The sequence below is a fragment of the Cervus canadensis genome, chromosome 3, assembly GCF_019320065.1.
Source record: "Cervus canadensis isolate Bull #8, Minnesota chromosome 3, ASM1932006v1, whole genome shotgun sequence".
NCBI lineage: Eukaryota > Metazoa > Chordata > Mammalia > Artiodactyla > Cervidae > Cervus > Cervus canadensis.
In genome coordinates, this window is record NC_057388.1 from 26,834,061 (window position 1) to 26,849,614 (window position 15,554).

The 15,554-nt window shown below is 37.5% G+C and overlaps 1 protein-coding gene across 1 annotated transcript in view; it reads right to left on the reverse strand.

The window, feature by feature from the left end:
• Positions 1–15,554, reverse strand: part of MACC1 (MET transcriptional regulator MACC1) — an 80,080-nt gene that overhangs the window by 1,516 nt on the left and 63,010 nt on the right.

The following is a 15,554-nucleotide window of genomic DNA, read 5'->3' on the forward strand; positions in this document are numbered from 1 at the left end:
CTATATATATTTTATTGTTATATATATCTGTGGTGATCTTTATCACACCACATAAAACAAGGAGGAGCTAAACAGTATACCTAATGCTTTAAGTCATTGTATTTGAGCAAGTCTCAGTTCAGTTTAGTCACTCAGTCGTGTCCGACCCTTAGTGACCCCGTGGACTGCAGCATGCCATGCTTTCCTGTCCATCACCAACTCCCGGAGCTTATTCAAACTCATGTCCATAGAGTCAGTGACATCATCCAACCATCTCATCCTCTGTCGTCCCCTTCTCCTCCTGCCTTCAAACTCTCCCAGCATCAGGGTCTTTTCTAATCAGTCAGTTCTTCGCATCAGGTGGCCCAAGTATTGGTGCTTCAGCTTCAGCATCAGTCCTTCCAATAAATATTCAGGACTGATCTCCTTTAGGATGGACTGGCTATAACTCCTTGCAATCCAAGGGACTCTCAATAGTCTTCTCCAACACCACAGTTCAAAAGCATCAATTCTTCAGCACTCAGCTTTCTTTATAGTCCAACTCTTACATCCATACATGACTACTGGAGAAACCATAATTTTGAGTAGACATACCTTTGTTGGCAAAGTAATGTCTCTGTTTTTTAATAAGCTGTCTAGGTTGATCATAGCTTTTCTTCCAAGGAGCAAGCATCTTTTATTTTATTTTTTCAAGCATCTTTTAATTTCATGGCTGCAGTCACCATCTGCAGTGATTTTGGAGCCCCCCAAAATAAATTCTCTCACTGTTTCCTTTGTTTCCCCATCTATTTGCCATGAGCAAGTCTATAAATAAGTAAAAATGTAGCTTCATAATCAAGTCAAAAGGAACACAGAAATATACTTCTCTAATTAAAAAATAATTTAATAACACATTTTAATAACCAAAAGAAGGATAGATATTCAATACTTCATTGTGCTTTCTCTAAAGCACCTACCCATACCAATGACCTCATTGTTTCCATAGAAATAAATGTACGTCAAAGAGGAACCTCACAAAAGAGGGTGTATGTAATGGTAACCAAGGCAACCAGCCTCAGAGAGAATAGAGACAAAGGCTGACCAAATAAGACAAACTGTAGAAAACACACACACAGACACATAGCCAGGTTAAAATACATTTTTTCTAGGATAATAACAAAATAAACCCTGGACTTGTAGTCAGAATATTTGGAATATAAACTTTGTTACTTGCTACTTTCTTGGGTTCGCTAAACTAATTCATTTGTGATTTTATTACTTTCAAAGTGCAGGAAGACAGACTGTGAGTGACATATTATGCAGAGCTGCCCCATGTACACCTGTGGTGGATTCATGTCAATGTATGGCAAAACCAATATAATATTGTAAAGTAATTAGCCTCAATTAAAATAAATTTATATTAAAAAAATAAAATCCTTTACCAAGAGTAGACAAACCAGGATATTCAAAACAAAATTAAAATATGTAAGGTGTGGTAGTGTTCTTTTAACTTGTATAGTTCAACAAACAACATGCATAAACCACCACCTCCCCAAAAAATAAATAAATAAAAATAAAATAAAATAGAGCCTCCATTAACAGTAATATCATGTGAAGCAGGGCCTTGAGATCTAATTGTCACCCTCCACTGATATCCCCATATACTCTACAATTGAAGCTAACAGAATTAAAGACCTAACTAAGGAGTTCTGCTATGTTTCATTTCAATCTATATATTAATAAAAGAGTAGGCATCAAGACCAAAGTATAATTTGGTGTTTTTTATTCAACTGGCATTCCTGGGGAGCCATGAACTCCTGTATTTTCACCTCTCCAGGCAAAGCTTGATTCTTCAGGATACTGAATGGAAGATAATTATCAGTTAAACCATATTGATGTGGTCTTGATGCAGCCACAGAAATCATACCATATTTCTGTATATAAGATTTACCCTCATCAAGCTGATTTATAAAGAACTGTATCTTCCATCACTGGTAAACTGTGAATGAGGGGTCTCTCATCTATTTTCTTGAACACTCACACTGAAACCAAACTTCCCAAAGTGTAGGTCCCACTAATACTCTGCCATGCAAGATGAGTTGAGACACAGTAATAGAGCCTTACTGTCAGATTCAGTCTTGCCTATCACTGCTAAGATGCACGAATAGTTTATTCTGTAGTGGGTATATCTCAGTTCAGTTCTGTTCAGTCACTCAATCGTGTCCGACTCTTTGTGACTCCATGGACTGCAGCACGCCAGACCTCCCTGTCCATCACCAACCCCTGGAGCTTGCTCAGACTCATGTCCTTCACCTTGGTGATGTCATCCAACCATCTCATCCTCTGTTGTCCCCTTCTCCTGCTGCCTTCAATCATTCCCAGCATCAGGGTCTTTGAAATGAGTCAGTTCTTCACATCAGGTGGCCAAAGTATTGGAATTTCAGCTTCAGCATCAGCCGTTCCAATGAATATTCAGGAGTGATTTCCTTTAGGATGGACAGGTTGGATCTTCTTGCAGTCCAAGGAACTCTCAGGAGTCTTGTCCAACACCACAGTTCAAAAGCATCAATTCTTCGGCACTCAACTTTCTTTACAGTACAACTCTCACATTCATACATGACTATTGGAAAAACCATAGCTTTGACTAGATGGACCTTTGTTGGTCAAGTAACGTCTCTGCTTTTTAATATGCTGTCTAGGTTGATCATAGCTTCTCTTCCAAGGAGCAAGCATCTTTTAATTTCACAGCTGTAGTCACCATCTGCAATGATTGTGGAGCCCCAGAAATTAAAGTCTCTCACTGTTTCCATTGTTTCCCCATCTATTTGCCATGAAGTGATGGGACCAGATGCCATGATCTTAGTTTTCTGAATGTTGAGTGTTAAGTCATATTTTTCACTCTCCTCTTTCACTCTCATCAAGAGGCTCTTTAGTTCTTCTTCACTTTCTGCATTAAGGGTGGTATCATCTGCGTATCTGAGGTTACTGATATTTCTCCCAGCAATCTTGATTCCAGCCTGTGCTTCCTCCAGCCCAGCGTTTCTCATGATGTACTCTGCATAAAAGTTAATAAGCAGGGTGACAATATACAGCCTTAAAGTACTCTTTTTCCTATTTGGAACCAGTCTGTTGTTCCATGTCCAGTTCTAACTGTTGCCTCTTGACAAATCTGCATACAGATTTGTCAAGAGGCAGGTCAGGTGGTCTGGTATTCCCATCTCTTTAAGAATTTTCCACAGTTTGTTGTGATCCACACAGTCAAAGGCTTCAGCGTAGTCAATAAAGCAGAAGTAGATGTTTTTCTGGAACTTTTGCTTTTTCAATGATCCAGCACTTGTTGGCAATTTGATCTCTGATTCTTCTGCCTTTTCTAAATCCATATCCAAACCTATATCCTAAACCTCTGTAAAAGCTTTAAACTTGTAATCTATGTTGAATTCATTTAAAATTCCCTGATGTTCAACTAACTGGTGCATTATTTTTCAACTTTTTATATATTGTTTAAAATGCTAATGTTTATAGCTAAAGACATCTAAGATTTTATTTTAAGCTCCCCAGTGACTGAGTCTGATAAAAAGATGTATTTGATGATATGATAAACAGCAACTGAGAGCATCAGTACCAAGATAATGACACAGTATCACAGAGAACAGATGTCTCTTAAGGACAGCAAATGGGTAATTTTCAGGTTGTGCACTACGATGCAGATTCAAAGTATATACCTTTACTAACTTTCCTGGGTAGAAAAGCTCTGTTTCAAGTACCTTGTCACAGCACAGCAGATTGCTATGTATAGAAAAGGCCTGAGGCATACTCAGTCACAAAGCAGCCCCTTGGTGCTGTCAGAAGCACGTAATACACCAAGGTGATATGAGAATTAGAAACTACAGATTCAGAAGTCCAATGGTATATTTACCCACTTACTAAGGCAGAGGGCCATATAATCCCCTCAAGTTTGGTAATTTGTACTGATAGCATAACAGTATAGACAGTTTTTGCAATTCAGAGAAATGTGGGTAGATTGCTGAGTCCCAGACCCTAATTAGGACCTCTGAAGTGTGAAATGACTTCCCAGGAGTCTTCTGTATTTGTCAGAAATACAAGGAGGCATATTGCCGCTACACTCATTAGAAATACCCTGGAGTCTAAACTATAAGCTACCTAGAAATAGATATAGTGGTTTTGGAGTATAAACACATGGTAAACTTCATGATTTGTACTAAAACATGAGCACATTTTGCATCCCATTTTTGCTCCTATTTGCTGCAAACTAAACCTGGATATTCCTTCAGTGGAAAAATGTTCTGCTATAAATAATATCATTGGTGGCTCTCAATGCAGATGACAGAGAAATACCACTGTGGTACACATTCAATGAAAATGTTTGAAATACATTGTTGTTAGTTATTTCACTTATTAAATCAAAATTATTGAGCTACTGCTATAAGGAATTTTGTTACAAAAAGGAATAAAATGAATATAGCAGAGCTCTTGTTTTTAGAAGTTTTATAGCATGGAAGGGAGATCGAGTCTTGTGGAAACAGTGGCCTAATGTATGAATAGACAAGATTTGGTAGTAAATAATAATTAAGAAAAATTCAAAAACTACTTGCATATTGTAATTCAATGTAAGACCAAAAAATGGCAGTTCCATCAACTGAGAAGCACTATGCTGTAATAGAAAGAAAGAGGAGCATTGATTTCAGAATCCTGGGTTCATATCCAATTTCCTTTTTCTTTTGGAGCATCCTTGCCTGGAGAATCCCATGGAGAGAGGAGCCTGATGGGCTATAGTCCGTAGGGTCTCAAAGAGTAGGACATGACTAAAGCAACTTAGCACCATATGGCAAGACATGGGATAGTTGCAGTAAACTTATCAAATTATCAGAGCTTTGAAGTTTTATTATATAAAACATTGATAATAATCTCTGTGTCTGTGTCCAAAACACCTCATGAAGTGTCTGGCATATAGGATGCATTTAATACTTTTCAATAGGATATGATTGTACTTTTTGGTGAGGGAAAGAGAAGCAGTAGGGTTTTAGCCTTACGGAGTTTGAAGTAAAGGAGGGGCTATCTGTTATTCCCAATAAGAAACTGAAAGAGAGAGATGACCTCTAGGGAGCAGGCGGGGGTTTAGCATAACTCATGCTAAAGTGATGGTGAAAAGCAGGAGAGTAGAGGAAAACGCCACGGAGGAAAATAAAGGTATAAAAAATTTAACCCATAATGAAGTCTACAAGTGGGGACCACAGTTAAGAAACAGAAGCAATAAAAGGGTGGAGAAAAGTTGGTGTTAGAGTAGTAGAAAAATGAAGCAGATTGCTTCATGAAGCAAAAGTTAAGGGCTGATAGTATCCCCCAAAGGACATTCGGTGGTTTGCTCACACAAGTTTATGATCATGCAGCCTCCCAATTCCACGTTCAGTGACACGCTGGAAGATTAAAGTCATCCATGTTGGAAGAATTTATACCAAAGAAACTGGCAAAAGCTATAAAAGCTATAAATTTTCCTCCCTGGACAAACTTGTAAAACTTCTTTCAGCATGGCACTCTCTGACTGAAGATGTCTCTCTTCTGTTACTTCTGCTACTTAGAACATCAAGTGATATGGAAACATGAAAGAAAATGGAGAAAATTCAGGGTTTTGGCAACTAATAGGACGTTGGTGACTTTGGAGGAGGCAGTTTCAAGAGGGTGGTGAAAGGCAGACTGCAGGTATAAGTAGGTGCCAAGGAACTGGAAGCCACAGAACAAATGGGTCGCATCTGGAATTTGGAAGTTAAAGGAAGAGGTAGAAGCAGCGGGAGATAAAACTATGTTTCAAAGGAAAACAATCTGTAAAAAGTGATATTATATAACTGAAAGGAGAATTTGGTTTGAATCCTAACTTAGCCAGATGGAGAATTTAGGGCTGCTGAGGATTAAAGAGGTAGCAAATGTAACATACTCAAGGAGAAAAGTCAACTTTCTTTAGGCAGAAAAGACATAAACACAAACAAACATTAAAATAATTATGGAGTTGGGGCAGGTAATTAAGGGGGCAAGTATCAAGAATAATTGAGAAGGGATTAGATCAAAAGCATATGTTGTAGTTATGTACTTGATACACTGATGAGAAATATTAAATTTGGGGATCTATATTTTCCCTCAAAAAGCAAACCTCTGCCAAGCACAGTAAACATAACTTTTTCTACATTAACATTTGCCTTAACAAAGCATGATAGAAGTCCAGCTTTCATCAATGCAATAGTCTAATCAGTTGTTTGTTGTCCTATATGGTATAAATATATGACAATAGGGCTCAAATTCTTAAATACTTACATTTTTCTTTCTTCAGCACTTTTTATTGTCTAAAATCATTCTAGTTTTCTTAACAAGTGAATATATGTTATCATAGGCAAAGACAAAAAACATAACTTGCATAAATTAATTAACTATGGCCTTTATGTCCATCACCAACTCGAGGGACATGAGTTTGAGCAAGCTCTGGGAGTTGGTGATGGACAGGAAAGCCTGGCGTGCTGCATTCCATGGGGTCACAAAGAATCAGACACAACTGAGCAACTGAATTGAACTGAACTGATGGACTTTATGAAATTATATCCAAATACACATACACATTAAGAAAACAAAGGAGTCTAAACTTTATAATAAATTAAAGAGAAAACAAAATTATTTTCTCTGGAAAAGTTTGAATGAATAAAATGAGTAGAATAAACAATTTTCTTTTTAGGGTGATCTAAGTTAAAACTAAAAAAATTGGAAATGAGTTGTGGACTGCCAAGAACTCTTCCAGGTTTATGTTATCTTATATCTATTCAGTGGATTAAAAATAGTTCTTCCTGTCTTGCTCAATGCTATGATTTAAGGAAAGATATTCGGGAACTCTGCACTAATGCTCTAACTGATCAAAAGGACAGCATGCTCTTGAAAGTTTGTTTTTGTCGAATTTTTTTCCTAACGACAAAACAATTTCCATCAGCCTTCTCATCTTTATCATAAATACTTGACACAGAGGCATCATTCTCATCTCTTTACTCTTAGATTTTTTCATGTTAACTTCATGGTGTTTATGTTTATCTTTGAATAGGAAGCATGAGGCTGATGAAAGCAGAGAGTTGTTAATTTCTCATCTCTATGCTATGATCTCTTTGTATAAAGGGCAGCAGCATCAGCAAGCGTTTAACCTATGAAGTCTGAGCAGTTTCCAAATCCTCAGAATTTTTATAGTAGGAATATGCCTTTGATTTATCTTTCAGATACTAGCAGACAAATAAAAAGGTAAAGGATCAGTGAAACATTAACGTGCAATGCCAGAAGAAATGAAACAGGATCGAGTTTTCCAAATTCAGAGTGCTTGTTCCTAAAAGCCAATCAGACTTATTAGATAATGCACTAGATAATGAAATGCAATATGAACCAGCTCAGATTGAGCAAAGCATTCTTCATCTTATTTTAGCTCATAAAATATGAATAGTATAAAGAATGCAAGTGGTTTTAACTACCTTGAGATAATTACATTTTGCCACATTAAAGAATTAATAATCCACCTACTTTCCTCATAAAACTATAGAAGCAATGTTTCATTTTAAGTACAATTATCTGATGTATCAAGGCAAATTTGCCTCATTAGTGATTATTAAATGCATTCTATCTTCAGTGCACCATTTACAATATCCAGGTGGTCCTCCCATCACCTGTAGTTGGTTAGTAGATAAGTATTGCTGAAGATGAGGTTGCCATTATCTTCAGAAAAGAAGGGAGACTAACATATCAGGGGTCCCTATTTCCTTAGAAAGGAGACAGCACTTGGACTTGGATAAAATTTGACCTAAGATTCTTTTGGAAAAGTCTCTTTGGGCAGAGACAGCTGCGTTTGCTCTAGAAATAACCTCTTGAAACTTCAGGGACTAAGCATGCGTCAGAGGGAGACAGAAGACCCATTCCTTGCTACTGCATCAAAATAGTCTAACATCTTAGGAAAACCTGTTGGTCAAGCTATTCTCACCAATCCCTAGGTAGGAAAAGAGTCCAGGTCACCTGGCTATGAATATGAGGCCATTTCACTAAAGTATTACCACAAATTCATTTCAGTATTAGATTTTTAATAAATACTAATTTAAGTCTTAAATACTAATTTAAGCTAGGCTTTGGTTTTCTGATTTTTTTTTGTGATCATTAATAATAAAACTTGATAGAGAAAAATCTAAATTCTAATACAAATATTAGTGTTTATAAATACATTTTAAAATATCTTTGTAATATTTAACCTAATATGACTATTACTTCTATTTGATTTTTAGTGTAGTAATCAGATACATTGTTGTTGTTGTTTAGTCACTCAGTTGTATCCAACTCTTTGTGACCCCATGGATTGTAGCCCTCCAGGCTCATCTGTCTGTGGAATTTCCCAGGCAGGAATACTGGAGTGAGTTGCCATTTCTTATACCAAGGGATCTTCTTGTCCCATGGGTCAAATCCGCATCTCCTGCATTGGCAGGTGGGTTCTTTACCACTGAGCCACCCGGGAACCCAATCAGATATATAATGCAGAATTAAACCAAATATCGTAGGAATACAGTGTGTTACCCCATATATTACACAGTGATGTCTTTTTTTCTTTATTCCATCATCTCAAAAAAGAAGGAGTATATTTTTAGAATTACAGATTATAGCACCAAGCATTATAGTACTCTACAAAATAAACCATGATAGTCTAAATGTTATGTCACTGTGCCAGATCCCTAGTACAAACAATGAAGATCTGAGAAATTATTCTATACACTTTACCATTGGTAGATAAATTTTCATATAATATTTTCTCTTTTTAAAGAAACTATTAATATATTTCTTACTGTAAAACAGCAGCAAACCATAGACATAAGCACCAAGGCTAGACCTGAGCCAGGCCCAGATATAAAACCAGACAATACCACATCCTGTAAGCAGAGTCCATACGATGCAGCGTGAGCCAGAAAACCATAAGAGTGCAAGGATGTTCCTTTTACTTTTTGTAAGAGATATTTTCGAAAGAAAATTAAATGCTGTTAAGCCAGTAAGAAAAAGCTGATCAGCCAGTCCCTCCCCCCCTCATTTTTTCCATGCATTACCAGTCTGCCAGTCTCTCAGAAGAGAAGGTTTAAAATCATTGTGGATTTTTCCCTTATCTATATTCTTTCTATAGTTACTCTTGGCTATATTACTTAAAAATTAGTATACGTCATTCCCTTTTTCAAAATCACGCATTGTCACACAGTAGTCAAATTCACTTATTCCTCTTAGACAAAATAATAAATAACATGTATTTAGCTATTACAGTGTGCAAAGCATTGTCCCAAATATTTCACATATTTCAATTCTTCAAACACCTGAAGAATAGGAGAGTATTATTTGCTTCATTAGACAAGAAAAAAATGATCCCTAAAAAAAGTCAAGTAACGTGTCCAAGGTCTTAGGGCTAATAGCTGGTAGCGCTGGAACAGAAATCCAGACCAGGAATTTTAACCAATGCTCTGGCAGTCATTCAAGACTCTCCAAAATATATATGTCCAGCCACATCTCCCCATAATTATTAAAATGACCTCTCTCCTCAAACACTCATATTCTCCTCAGTGGTCTCTAGAAGTCACTGTATCCAGAGCCCTGAAATCCCCTTCTAGTCCTCACCAGTTATTAACATGTTACCTGTCCTTCAGGACTAAGATATGCCCTCTGAAAGCTCCTGATTCTTTGATTTTCTTTTATTTAGTTAACTCTGAAAAAAGTTATCATCAGTAGAGCACAGTGAATAGAACTGTGTGTAAAACAAACCTAGATTTAAATCCCAGTTCTGCCACTTATCTGCCACGTAATTCTGGATAGCTGACACAAATGTATTCACTCAGTTTGCATATCTGTAAAAAGAGAATGGTTTAATGTCTGCCTTGAAAAGTTTGTTGAAGTAAAGGAGATATTGTAAAGAAAATGCTCATAATGATTAGATGACACACAGTAAACATGCAACAACTATTATTCTCACTATTATTTATATTCACTGGTCTGTCTCGTCAAGGCTATGGTTTTTCCAGTTGTCATGTATGGATGTGAGAGTTGGACTGTGAAGAAAGCTGAATGCTGAAGAATTGATGCTTTTGAACTGTGGTGTTGGAGAAGACTCTTGAGAGTCCCTTGGACAGCAAGGAGATCCAACCAGTCCATCCTAAAGGAGATCAGTCCTGAGTGTTCATTGGAAGGACTGATGTTGAAGCTGAAACTCCAATACTTTGGCTACCTCATGTGAAGAGTTGACTCATTGGAAAAGACCCTAATGCTGGGAAGGATTGGGGGCAGGAGGAGAAGGGGACAACAGAGGATGAGATCACCGACTTGATGGACATGGGTTTGGGTGGACTCTGGGAGTTGGTGATGGACAGGGAGGCCTGGCGTGCTGTGATTCATGGGATCACAAAGAGTCGGACACGACTGAGCAACTGAACTGAACTGATTTTAGCATCTAATCATATATGTCTTTGAAATATAACAATTCAAACATTAACAGTTTATCCCAAGTCCCACGCCAAATGAAATATGACTTCAGAGAGAAAAAAATCATATCTTTCATTCTGTGTTTGTTGTAGTTCCTATGTTCCAATGTTGAGAACTGATAATCGCAGAAAACATGTTAATTGTATGGATGATTTAAATACTGAGCAAGGTTACAGCAGTGAGAGTCTAAAAAAGTAGGAAGAATTCCATATAGAACTTTCACTCAGCTATAAAAACATTAATAAAATTACCTGTTTAAGAATTCCTACTTTACCATTTTAAAGCTAGACTTAGAATAAAGTGCTCTGAACACAACAGCAGCCAGTTGGAGAATGAGGAGGGAAAAGATTGTAACTGAAAGATAAGACAGAGAATTATCTTCTTACTGATTAAGTGCAGATGGCAGACCATATAAATATTGCCTGTTACAACTCTCTATAGGTGAGTGGTTTCTGAGGTTAAAAAATATTACCATTAGGAAAGTTGACTTCACTGGGCTTTTCTATGGGAGGATGGCCCATGTTGGTAAATCAGATAAGAGATCAGCCTCCGCGGGTTTATTGGCGCCTGTCGAGGTGGAGGTGGAGCCCAGTGGGCGCTGCCAGAGGTAGTTTAAAAAGGGAAGTGAACCTTTAGTGTCCTTGGTGAATAAATGTTCATACTGAATAAGATGGAAAGAGCACAGCCTTTATTGTTAGGCAGGGGACCAATGTGAAACAGTTGCTAAGGAAATCACTTCTGTCATAAATGGTAATAATCTCCAGAAGGTTAAATAAAGAATACCTAGTTTAGGCCAGTGAGTGTCTTGACCCCGAAATCCCCAGCATTCTACTTGTAAAATACAACTGCTTTTAATATGGACTTATTTTTTAAATATTTTATTGATACCTGTTTTTTTTTAAATTAAAAGCTCAGAAAAACTCCAATGAATTTTTACTAACATGATTTTTCTTTGTATAGTATAAATATACATTTTTCCCAAAAGAAATACTCTGAAAAACACATTTTGCTTATAATCATATTCCAGGTTGTGTAATTTTGCTTTTTATGTAGGAATTGTGACATCATTAGAAAAATTGAATAACTTTTCTTAAAATTTAACTTGGGGAGATGGGTAATTTAAAATTGGTGTTCACAGAAATCTCCAGAGAGCAGCTTTTTTCATCTTATAAAAGAATAAAAAGTGGCCAAAAGAAAAATGTGACAGACACTCTTTTAATAATCCACTCTTAAATTGACTGGGGCTTGATGAAGATGTTGAGGCAAATGTTGATAGAATCATGACATGGCTTGAAAAAAAGAAAAAAAAGAAATAAGCTTTTTAAATTCCCCGTCCCAACCATAACTCCCAGCTCTGCCACTCAGCCACTATACTGTATTTGGATTGCTGGTCAATGTGTAGGGTTTAAAGTATAAGGACTCCAAAGTCAAAGGCCTATGCTCCAAACTTGGTTCTGTGAGTTTCTAGCTATGCACGTCTGAGCAAGTTACTTAGCCTCCCTACAGCTTAGACAACATTAGTATCCACCCCACAAGTTTTTCGTTGAAAGGATTAAATAAGTTAATTTTTGAACTGTTACTGGAATAGTGACTGGCACAGAGTAAGTGCCAGATAACTGTTAGATAAAATAAAAATAGAACAAAGGAAAAAGGGAGAAGTTGAACAGCAAGGAAAGTGAGTGAAAAGAAGCTGATTGTAGGCATTGGCACACATAGGAGGAAATTCTCTAAATGTGTGTCCACTGAGGAAGTGAGATAAAGGAAATAAAAAGTAGCATGGGAACCACGAGAACTTGTTATCTCCTTGCCCCAATTTCAATTCCCTCCCTCTGCATACATACCCTACCCAGAACTAATAAAAGTATGTTTTGAAATCAACTGCTTAACCTGTAAATTAATCTTATTGAAGAATCATCTCCTCCCTAGGAGAAAAATACTGTACAAGTTTTTTTCTCTTTTTTTCCAGAGACATGGACATCAGCATACATTTACCCTTTACAGTACATAGTCTAAAAGGTAAAGATTCTCATAGATTATTTGGAATAGCTTCAAGCCAATATACTATGAATTAGTTTCTAAACATTTAACCATATGCACCAAAGTGATGAGGGCTTCCCGGGTAAAGCTCAGCAGTAAAGAAGACACTTGCAATGCAGGAGCCGCAGGAGACATGGGTTCGATTGCTGGGTCGGGAAGATCCCTTCAAGGAGGGCATGGCAACCCCCTCCAGTATTCTCGCCTGGAGAATCCCATGGACAGAGGAGTCTGGCGGGCTACAGTCCAAAGAGCTGCGAAGGGTCAGACATGACTGAAGCGACTTAGCCAGGCCAGCACCAAAGTGAAGAGTGTTAGTGTTCATCACAATAAATTGAACAATAGGCCTGAAAGACTCACAGAGTGTTTCTTTTCTGCTTCTGAGTATTTATCAGCCTCAGGCATAGACTGAGTCATTCGTGAGTTGGGCTGTGCTAAAGTAAATAAAGGAAAAGTAGGCTGTTAGCTGGCCTCTATGAAGATTTGGGGGGAGGACAAACTGAAAACAACCATGATTTGAGAGAAGTTGGATATTTAACAAAATTCCTTGATAAACGACTCTAAGTAAAATCTTTTTAAAAACAGAGCTTAATGAGAAAAAAAAACAAGTCCTGATTTCAACTGGACAACTTTTTTTGGAAATATATATATATATATTTTACAACTGTTTTAGGTTCACAGCAAAATTGAGAGGAAGATACAAAGATTTCCCATTTATCTCCTGCCTCCACACATGCATAGCCTTCCCCATTATCAACATCCTTCGCCATAGAGGTATATTGGATACAACTGATGAATCTACACTGATATATCATAATCACTCAAAGTCCATAGTGTAGGGTTAACACCTAGCTTTGCACATTCAATTGGTCTGGACAAATATAAAATGATATGTATTCATCACTACGGTATCATATCGGGGTTTTTCACTGTCATAAAAATCCTTTGTGTTCTGCCTATTTATTCCTCTCTTCCAACCTCTGGCAACCACTGATCTGTCGCCATAGTTTTGACTTTTTCAGAACATCATATATCTGGAAATTATACAGTATATAGCCTTTTCAGATTGGGTTCTTTTCTTTAGTAATGTGATTTGAAGGATCTCCCACGTCTTTTCATGGCTTGATAACTCATTTTTTTATGTGCTGAATAAAACTTCATTGTCATGTAATATTCTATTATACCACAGTGTACTTACCCATTCACATTCACCTACTGAAGGACATCTTGGTTACTTCCAGGTTTTACTAATTATGAATACAGAAGCTGTAAACATTCATGGACAGGTTTTTGTGTGGACAAAAGTTTTCAATGCCCTTTAGTAAATACCAAAGAGCAGGACTGATGGATCATATACCAAGAGTATGTTTCATTTGCTGGAAACAGCCAAGACACTCCAAAGTGACTGTGTATTTCCACGCGCAGTGAATGAGGGTTCCTGTTACTCATATTCTCAATAGCATTTGGTGCAGTCAGTGTTCTGGATTTTGGCTACTCTAATAGGTGTGTGAGTGTGTGCTTATGCTCAGTTGTATCCGACTCTTTGAGACCCCATGGACTGTAGGCTGCCAGGCTCTAGTCTACAGACACACACTGTACACACAGGTGACATAGTCACTTCAAAGTAAGAAAATTTTCTCAAGAAATCAATACCCAGTTCTATGCTCAAAAAGGAAGCAGAGAATATAGATTTTGCCTATCAAGTCATTATCTAACTAGAGAGATAATTTTTCCTTAACTGAAATATCTTGAAAATGTTTCCACTCATATGAAATGGAGATGCAGACCATTTTATATGTGCTCATCACTGGAATATTTTTATTTCAGTTCAGTTCAGTTAAGTCGCTCATTTGCGAGCCCATGGACTGCAGCACATCAGGCTTCCCTGTCCATCACCAACTCCTGGAGCTTCTCAAACTCTTGTCCATAGAGTCGGTGATGCCATCCAAGCATTAATCATCTGTTGTCCCCTTCTCCTCTTGCCTTCAGTCTTGCCCAGCATCAAAGCCTTTTCCAATAAGTCAGTTCACATCAGGTGGCCAAGGTATTGGAGCTTTATCTTCAACATCAGTCCTTCCAATGAATATTCAGGACTAATTTCCTTTAGGATTGACTGGTTTGATCTTCTTGTCTTCAGGGGACTCTCAAGAGTCTTCTACAATACCACAGTTCAAAAGCATCAATTCTTCAGTGCCCAGCTTTCTCTATGGTCCAAACCTCACATCCATACATGATTACTGGAAAAACCTAGCTTTGACTAGATGGACCTTTGTTGACAAGTAATGTCTCTGCTTTTTAATATGCTGTCTAGATTTCTCATAGCCTTTCTCCAAGGAGCAGGTATCTAATTTCATGGCTGCAGTCATCATCTGAAGTGACTCTGGAGCCCAAGAAAATAAAGTCTGTCAGTGTTTCTATTGTTTCCCCATGTATTTGCCATGAAGTGATGGGACTGGATGCCATGACCTTCATTTTTTGAATGTTGAGTTTTAAATTAGCTTTTTCACTCTCCTCTTTCACTTTCATCAAGAGGCTCTTTAGTTCTTCTTGGCTTTCTGCCATAAGGGTGGTTTAATGTGTGTATCTGAGGTTTTTGATATTTCTCCCAGCAATCTTGATTCCAGCTTGTGCTTCATCCAGCCTGGCATTTCACATGATGCACTCTGCACCCTGTTAAATAAGCAGGGTGATAACATACAGCCTTGATGTACTTCTTTCCCAATTTGGAACCAGTCTATTGTTTCATGTCCAGTTCTAACTGTTGCTTCTTGACTTGCATACAGATTTCACAGGAGGCAGGTCAGGTAGTCTGATATTCCCATCTTTTTAAGAATTTTCCAGAGTCTGTTGTGATCCACACAGTCAAAGGCTTTAATGGAGTCAATGAAGCAGAAATAGATATTTTTCTGGAATTCTCTTGATTTTTCTGTGATCCAAAGGACGTTGACAATTTGATCTCTGGTTCTTCTGTCTTTTCTAAATCCAGTTTGAACATCTGGAAGTTCTAGGTTCATGTACTGTTGAAGACTAGATTG